The sequence below is a fragment of the Triticum aestivum genome, chromosome 1A (genome assembly GCF_018294505.1).
Source record: "Triticum aestivum cultivar Chinese Spring chromosome 1A, IWGSC CS RefSeq v2.1, whole genome shotgun sequence".
In the NCBI taxonomy this organism is placed as follows: Eukaryota; Viridiplantae; Streptophyta; class Magnoliopsida; order Poales; family Poaceae; genus Triticum; species Triticum aestivum.
In genome coordinates, this window is record NC_057794.1 from 255,752,692 (window position 1) to 255,761,231 (window position 8,540).

The window sequence follows — 8,540 nt, forward strand, 5'->3', positions numbered from 1 at the left end:
GTCGTATTGCGGGGTGATAAGCAGCCCCTGGCGAATATGAGACGTACAAAAGAGTACCGATGCGGCTGATAAGCAGATCAAAATAAAATGAAGTAAGAAGCGAAAACCACAGAAACTGGGCCGCAGATCATTTTTATTATAACTAAATGGATACGCCAAGGTGTATCGTATACAAATAGTGTGATAAGCACCCGGACTATTTAACATGCCGGGATCGAGAAGGAGCAGCGTGCGGGTCCTGGGAAATAAGTGAAAATACCATCAAGAAGAACGTATGGAGGTTACCCTATGCACCTAGGCTGCATGCCCCCTTTGTATGCCGATCCTTCGAAGGGGCTGGTGATCAGGCTCGCGGGAAAAGGAACCTGAAACAGAAAGAGAAAAAAAGGTGTGTCCGGGGTCGGCCTAGCCGAACTGTATATCCCGGGTTAGCTTGTGCCTCCGTCGATATCCATGGAATTTCGAGTGCGTAATTATGTACGCATGGTACAAATGCCACTACTTTATTGGGCCTGGGACGGAGGCCAAATTGCTAGTCGAGCTCTTGACGAGCCTTGCTGTCTTGCTGCAGTGTAGTTCGGAACTTCTTGATGGTGTCTGGGGGATCAGCAGCCGCACTATGGTGCTGCTTGAGAAGGCCGCTCTGTACCTCTTCTGCTAGGGCGGTGGTGTGCTCCTCTGTTCGGAGGGACCATTCCGTGTTGCCATTGACTGTTATGATGCCGCGTGGGCCGAGCATCTTGAGCTTGAGATAAGTGTAGTGTGGCACTGCGTTGAATCTAGCCAACGCTGTTCGTCCGAGCAGTGCGTGGTAGCCGCTGCGGAATGGGACGATGTCGAAGATTAACTCCTCACTTCGGAAATTGTCCGGAGAGCCGAAGACCACTTCCAGCGTGATTGAGCCCGTACAGCGGGCCTCGACGCCTGGAATGACTCCTTTGAAGGTAGTCTTTGTTGGTTCGTGAGGGGTCAATGCCCATCTTCTGCACCGTGTCTTGATAGAGCAAGTTAAGGCTGTTGCCGCCGTCCAACAGGACTCGTGTTAGGTGGAACCCGTCAATAATTGGGTCCAGGACTAGTGCGGCTGAACCGCCATGGCGGATGCTAGTTGGGTGGTCCTGTCGATCGAAGGTGATTGGGAATGACGACCACGGATTGAACTTTGGGGTGACTGGCTCTACCGCGTAGACGTCCCTGAGTGCTCGCTTGCGCTCCCTTTTGGGGATGTGTGTAGCGTATATCATGTTCACCGTTTTAACCTGAGGGGGAAATTTCTTCTGCCCTCCAGTGTTCGGCTGCCGGGGCTCTTCGTCCTCGTCCTCACTTTGTGATCCCTTTTCTTTGTTTTCGACATTCAACTTGCCAGCCTGCTTGAAAACCCAACAATCCCTGTTGGTATGATTGGCTTGCTTATCCGGGGTGCCATGTATTTGGCACGGACGGTCGAGTATGCAGTCTAGGCTGGAAGGTCCTTCATTGTTTCTTTTGTAGGGCTTCTTCCGTTGGCCGGACTTGGAGCCACTGAATCCGGCGTTAACTGTGGTGTCATCGGTGTTGTTATCATTGCTTCGGCGTTTGTGCCTATTGCGCCGGAGTTTGCCAGTGCTATTTTTGGCCTCAGAGGGGCATGTCTCGCTGGCGGTGTTCTTACTATGGGCCAGCCAATTGTCCTCTCCCGCGCAAAAGCGGGTAATGAGTGCCGTGAGGGCTGCCATGGACTTCAGCTTTTCTTGGCCGAGGTGGCATGCTAGCCATTCGTCACGGATGCTGTGATTGAAGGATGCTAAGGCCTCGGCGTCCGGACAGTCAACTATCTGGTTCTTTTTGGTTAGTAATCTAGTCCAGAATTTTCGGGCTGATTCTCCATGTTTGTTGAACTATATGGCTTAAGTCATCGACGTCTGGTGGCCGGACATAGGTTCCTTGGAAGTTGTCTAGGAAAGCTTCCTCCAAGTCCTCCCAGCTGCCGATAGAATTTTCAGGCAGGCTGTTAAGCCAGTGCCGATCTGGCCCTTTGAGCTTTAGTGGGAGGTATTTAACGGCGTGGAGATCATCTCCTCTAGCCATGTGGATGTGGAGGATAAAGTCCTCGATCCATACTGCGGGATCGGTTGTGCCGTCGTATGATTCCATATTGATGGGCTTGAACCCCTCGGGGAATTCGTGGTCTAGTACTTCATCTGTAAAGCAGAGAGGGTGTGCGGCACCTCTATATCAGGCTGCGTCGTGGCGTAGTTCGGATGGAGTCCGTCTGCGGTGTTCGGCCCGGGCGTGGTTAGATTTATCACGTCCGTATAAGTAGCCCTTCTCGTGCCTCGAGGCACGTCCTTGCGATCCGTAGATCGATCTTGCGTGTCCTGTTCTATCATCTAGGATTTGACGGAGGTCGTATGTGTGACCCCAAACTCTTTCGTCTCTATTTTTGCGAGGCGGTGGGGCAGGCTGCTTTTCGGCCTGAGTTGCCTCTTTGTCCCGGCTGCGGGGTGGCCGGTCGGCCGTTGTAACGCCCCGAGACCGTTGCGCCAGGTGTCTTCCAGTTATTCGCTGTTGTTGCCTTGTCATGGGTTGGCGTGTCATGCATTTCATATCATGTCATCATGTGCATCGCATTTGCATACGTGTTCGTCTCATGCATCCGAGCATTTTCCCCGTTGTCCGTTTTGCAATCCGACGCTCCTATGTCATCCGGTGTCTCCTTTTGCCTCTTTTCGTGTGCGGGTGCTAAAAGTTCTCGGACTGGACCGAGATTTGCCAAGCGGCCTTGGTTTACTACCGGTAGACCGCTTGTCAAGTTTCGTGCCATTTGGACTTCGTTTGATACTCCAACGGTTAACCGAGGAACCGTAAAGGCCTCGTGTGTGTTGTAGCCAAACACCTCTCCAAAGTGGCCCAAAACCCACCTAAACCCCCTCCATCCTCTCGGTCGTTCGATCACGATCGCGTGGCCGAAAACCGCACCTCACTTGGACTCTCCTAGCTCCCTCTACCTATATATATATGTGGCTCCCTCCGAAATTCGCGGTACAAACCCTAGATCCAACTCCCTCCGCACCGCCGGACATGCCCCTCCGCGCCAGATGCGTCCACCCCACCGCCACATCACTCCGACCAATGGTGTCGTGTCACGTCATCACATCGCCGCCCTCAACCACTCACAGTGCGCCACCTCACCCCGCCGCCGTTCCACCACCGTGCCGGCCCGTGGAGCCCATCGCGGGCCCACACGGGCCCGGTCGCCGCCGCCTCACGCCCACGGGCGCGTGCCCGCACCATAGCCTCGCGCTTGGTCGCCGAACATTCGCCGGACCTTCGCTGGTTTTCCACGCGCCGCCATGCCGGGACCCCGTCCCGCATCGCCGCCTCGTGCCCTGCCCGCGCCGCCTGCAAGCTCTTTCACGCCCGAGCGCCGACGTCCTCACCGCCCGGCCTCAGATATCCTCGCCGGCGAGCCCCTGCGACCACCTCGCCGGCCTTCTCCTCCTCGTCGCCTGTCCTCGTCGCCACGAGCGCCGCCGTCTCCGCCCGGAACGGATCCGGCCTCACCGGATCTACCAGGGCCCCTCCCCGCCTTGCCTTGAACCTCGCCGGAGCTCCCTGCCATTCGGCCGCCGCCATGGCCGCCTGCCGGGAGGAGCACGGGAGGAGGACGACGCCCCCGTCGGCCAACCTCGTGGGCCGCGTGGGCCACCGCATCCCAGCACCGGCCCATCTTCCCCAACCCACTTGGTTCCTCCTCTCTGGGCCAAGCCCATCTGGTGAGCGTCCCCCTCTATTCTTTGCCCGGTGCATGCTTTAGCTATTCAGCGCCCGCCTGGTTTTTTCCCGAAAACGACTAAGTCCTCAGTTCCTCATAATATATGCCTCTGTTCATCATGTCATAACTTTGCATCCGTAGCTCCGTTTTGGGCATGTAATATATAAAATTGTTCATCTTGATGTCCTCTTCATTTCATTCCATTGCGCCATGCCTGTTTGAGTCCATCTTGATGCCCTAAATGATGTTGCAAGAGTGCTATGTAATGTCAGGTGTTGCTTCTTATCAGTTTATGAGCTTTTGTCATTTTTGCCATGTTTAATGTGTGCCTCCTATGAACTTGAGCTCTACATGTATTTTTTTATATGCCATGCCATCTTTACAGGGGTATATGCTATGTATTTTTGTGATCAATGTGGTGACTAGCACAAGCATGCAAAGTAGCTCTCGTGATGTTGCTATTCTCAGGGACTTAGAATTCTTCTAAGTCATTTCCCTGATGTTATTTTATGCCATGTATTCATGTTGCTACAGAGTGATCTATGCCTCTTTTGAGCATGTTCAGTAAGGATGATTTTGAGATATTGTTATGCTCTATCCATCCATGTCTTTGTTTGCAATTATGGAGTGCCCTAGCATGACTCAATCTTGCTCTACTTTTGTTATAAAATGTTCCTGGCAGATTGCTTACGTGTTAATCAATTTTGCCGAGGTTGTTGTAGTTGATCCATGCTTGCTATGAGATTGTTCTTGCCATGTTTAGCTTCTTGATCATGTCTTCTTGCTGGGTGTATGCTTAGTTTATCATGAAATGCCTTGTGGTGAGTGCATCGAGCTCGCACACATGCCTACGTAACTCTGTTTCTGTCATGTTCAGTTTTCTGCCAAGTCTGAATCTGTTAACGGAACTTGCTATGTTTACATGGTTGCCATTGTATCTTCTGATCCCTTTTGGCTTATGGTCAGTAAGGGACTTTTGTTATATGCTTTGAGTAGTTTCATGACATGCCTTGCTTTGCCATGATATGTTCCTGTAGCATGTTGTTATCTTGCTCTAAACATTGCTTCCTGATGTTAAATCCTGTCATGTTGTTATTTTCACTAAGTCGGTGAACCTGATATCGTTTGCACTTTTGCCATGCTTGTTTGAACCTTCTATTGTGTGATTTAGTCGTAGCTTAGTGTTTATCTTTTGTCAAGCATCTTGAGGGGATCACTGCCATGTGATTTGTTGCTATGTTGGAGTGCGGTAGCTTAGTTTCTTGTTGCATTCTAGATGGCATAGTGGTGTTAATCGCAGAATAGTGCCATTATTGTTTTGCTTGCCATTTGCAAACCGTGCATCCGATTCTGGTGATCTTTATATCGATTTCGACCGAAATCAACTCATATTTCCAGCGGCACTCTTGGTTTGCCAAGTTGAGGCCTGGTTCAATCTTTTCCTTCCGGAGCATGCATATGCATTGCATATCACATCCCGCATATCATGTCATGTTTTGCATCATGTTGCTTGCGCATTGCACCATGGTTGATTGTTGTTTCCTTTGCTTGTGTTCTTGCCTTGGGTAGAGCCAGGAGACGAGTTCGTGTTCGAGGCACCCGTTGAGTACGCTTACGAGGATCAAGCTTTCGTCAACTCGGAGAACTTTGAAGGCAAGATGACCATACCCTCGAAATCACTTATATCTTTGCTTGCTAGTTGCTCGCTCTATTGCTATGCCTATGCTGCGATACCTACCACTTGCTATATCATGCCTCCCATATTTCTAAGCCAAGCATCTAACCCACCTTCTCCTAGCAAATCTTTGTTTGGCTATGTTACCGCTTTGCTCAGCCCCTCTTATAGCGTTGCTAGTTGCAGGTGAAGATGGAGTTTATTCCTTGTTGGAACATGGTTATTTTGTTGGGATATCACAATATCTCTTATTTAATTAATGCATCTACATACTTGGTAAAGGGTGGAAGGCTCGACCTTATGCTTGGTGTTTTGTTCCACTCTTGCCGCCCGAGTTTCCATCATACCGGTGTTATGTTCCTTGATTTTGCATTCCTTACGTGGTTCGGTTATAATGGGAACCCCTTGACAGTTCGCCTTGAATAAAACTCCTCCAGCAAGGCCCAACACTGGGTTTTATCATTTGCCACCTAGCCTTTTTCCCTTGGGTTCTGCAGACTGAAGGGTCATCTTTATTTAAACCCTCGGGCCAGTGCTCCTCTGAGTGTTGGTCCAACCTGTCAGCTGCCAGTGGCCACCAAGGGCAACTTTGGGTTGGCCTACCGGAACCTTGGACAATACGGTGTGCCCTGAGAACGAGATATGTGCAGCTCCTATCGGGATTTGTCAGCTCATTCGGGTGGCTTTGTTGGTCTTGTTTTACCATTGTCGAAATGTCTTGTAACCGGGATTCCGAGCCTGATCGGGTCTTCCTGGGAGAAGGAATATCCTTCGTTGACCGTGAGAGCTTGTGATGGGCTAAGTTGGGACACCCCTGCAAGGTTTTGAACTTTCGAAAGCCGTGCCCGCGGTTATGGGCAGATGGGAATTTGTTAATGTCCGGTTGTAGAGAACTTGACACTTAACTTAATTAAAATGCATCAACCGCGTGTGTAGCCGTGATGGTCTCTTTCTGGCGGAGTCCGGGAAGTGAACACGGTGTTGGAGTTATGCTTGAACGTAAGTAGTTTCAGGATCACTTGTAGTTCATGACCGTGCTTTGCCTTCTCTTCTCGCTCTCATTTGCGTAAGATAGCCACCATATATGCTAGTGCTTGCTGCAGCTCCACCTCATAGCTTTTCCTACCCATAAGCTTAAATAGTCTTGATTGCGAGGGTGTGAGATTGCTAAGTCCCCGTGACTCACAGTTTACTTCCAAAACCAGTTTGCAGGCGCCGATGAAACCATGCAGGTGATGCAACCGGGCTCAAGGAGGAGCTCGATGAAGATCTCGTTCATTGTGTTGTTTCGTTTTAGTTGATCAGTAGAGGAGCCCAGTCGGAGCGATCGGGGATCTTTTGCATTAGGGGTAGTCCTATTTTATTTTGGTTCCATAGTCGGACCTTGTTTGTATTTGGATGATGTAATGCTATATTCTTGTATTGTGTGAAGTGGCGATTGTAATCCAACTTTGTACCTCTTTCTTATTCAGTACATGGGATGTGTAAAGATTACCCCTCTTGCGACATGCCTACAATGCGGTTATGCCTCTAAGTCGTGCTCCCACATGTGGGAGATATAGACGCATCGTGGGTGTTATAAGTTGGTAATCAGAGCCTTCCCCGACTTAGGAGCCCCCTGCTTGATCGAATCGCTGGCGTTGTTGAGTCTAGAAAAATGTTTTGAGTCCTATAGGATTATATATATCGTGAGTAGGATTCTTTTTACTCCTCAGTCCCTTCGTCGCTCTGGTGAGACATCCTGACGTAGAGTTTTGACTCTTCTCTTCTCAAATTTCACAAAAAAAATTAGGATCACGCGGGTATCTTGGAATCGTTCCGATGGTTTTGTGACGAGAACATTGTTCTTGGTGCCTCCTGACATTTAGGGGTTGTGGCAGTGTCCCGGGGAGTTGAGCTCCGAGGTGTTGTCGTCACAATTTTATCATTGCAGTTCTGGAATACCTGAGTTTCATTGACATCGAAAATCTCTTTTATGCAGTTGTTGGTGAGATAACCTTGACGCCACCCAGTACTGGGGCAGGAGTTCGGGAGTATTGCCATAACTCGTATAACGGATACTTTTCGAAGGTTGAGGTAAATGATTTCCGAAGGTTTCTTGGTTATGTGTTGAAGGATGGATACAGCTGGATGTAGGATTTGCTAGTTTGGGTGAGATATTATGCTTCCCGTGTATCCCCAACACCTGATTGCATAACCAGAAAGTTTCGGCAGTTTATGTGGGAATTCAAGTAGCTCCTAGGATATTTTTCTGACAGATGCATGATATGAGATTGGGGTTCGACGTCTAGTGGTCCGCCTATCCACGGTTGGTTTTACAGTGGTCTCGTTGTGTCTTAAAGAGTCCTTGGCTATGCTAACTCGGGGACACTTCATATGCCATGTGCACTGCCTTGTACATGATGGTGCTGTACGATCGAGCCCGTGTGGGCCCCACCACAAAAACTTCGGACGAAATCTCTATTATATGTTTGTTCTGGCTTATTTTGCAGGCCAAATTCTTTGTTTTTGTTTTCAGTTGTGGTATTAGAGTTGCTTCGAAGTCAAATGTTGATTCCATACCTTCCCTAAGCGGTGTTCTCATACCTCTATGTGAATACTAAGCCCTCTCGATCTTCGGGTTTATCATTTCAATTTCTTTTCAAACGGCGTGTTTCTCTTCAAGTGGTTCCGATCATTTCAACATCCGCAAGATCAACTCCAAGTTTTATCAACGTTGTTTGCGTCATCCGTCCGAAGGTACCTTTGTTTTTCCCGCCCTCCCACCCTTTTCCTTCAAGGAATCAGATGTCTTAATCAACTATCCATTTTATTGATGGAAGTCTCTCCATTCTTTTCCTTCATGTTCTTACCCGGTGGTTCTCATGAAGATGCCCTACTAGTTCATCATTCTTTGTTCTTTTCTTCTCCGGTGGTTTTAATTCAAGCTTTGGTGTTGATCATATCCTTTTTTCCTCGTTTCAAATGCTTTATCATGCCGGTGCACCTCATAATCATTCACTTCTCACTATTCTTTATTCCGGAGTGCTGAAGATATCTCAGAAGGCTCGTCTTGTCATTCAAGATCCATTCAAGCTCTTTTCGAGGATGTTATCTCTTTTAAGTCATTTA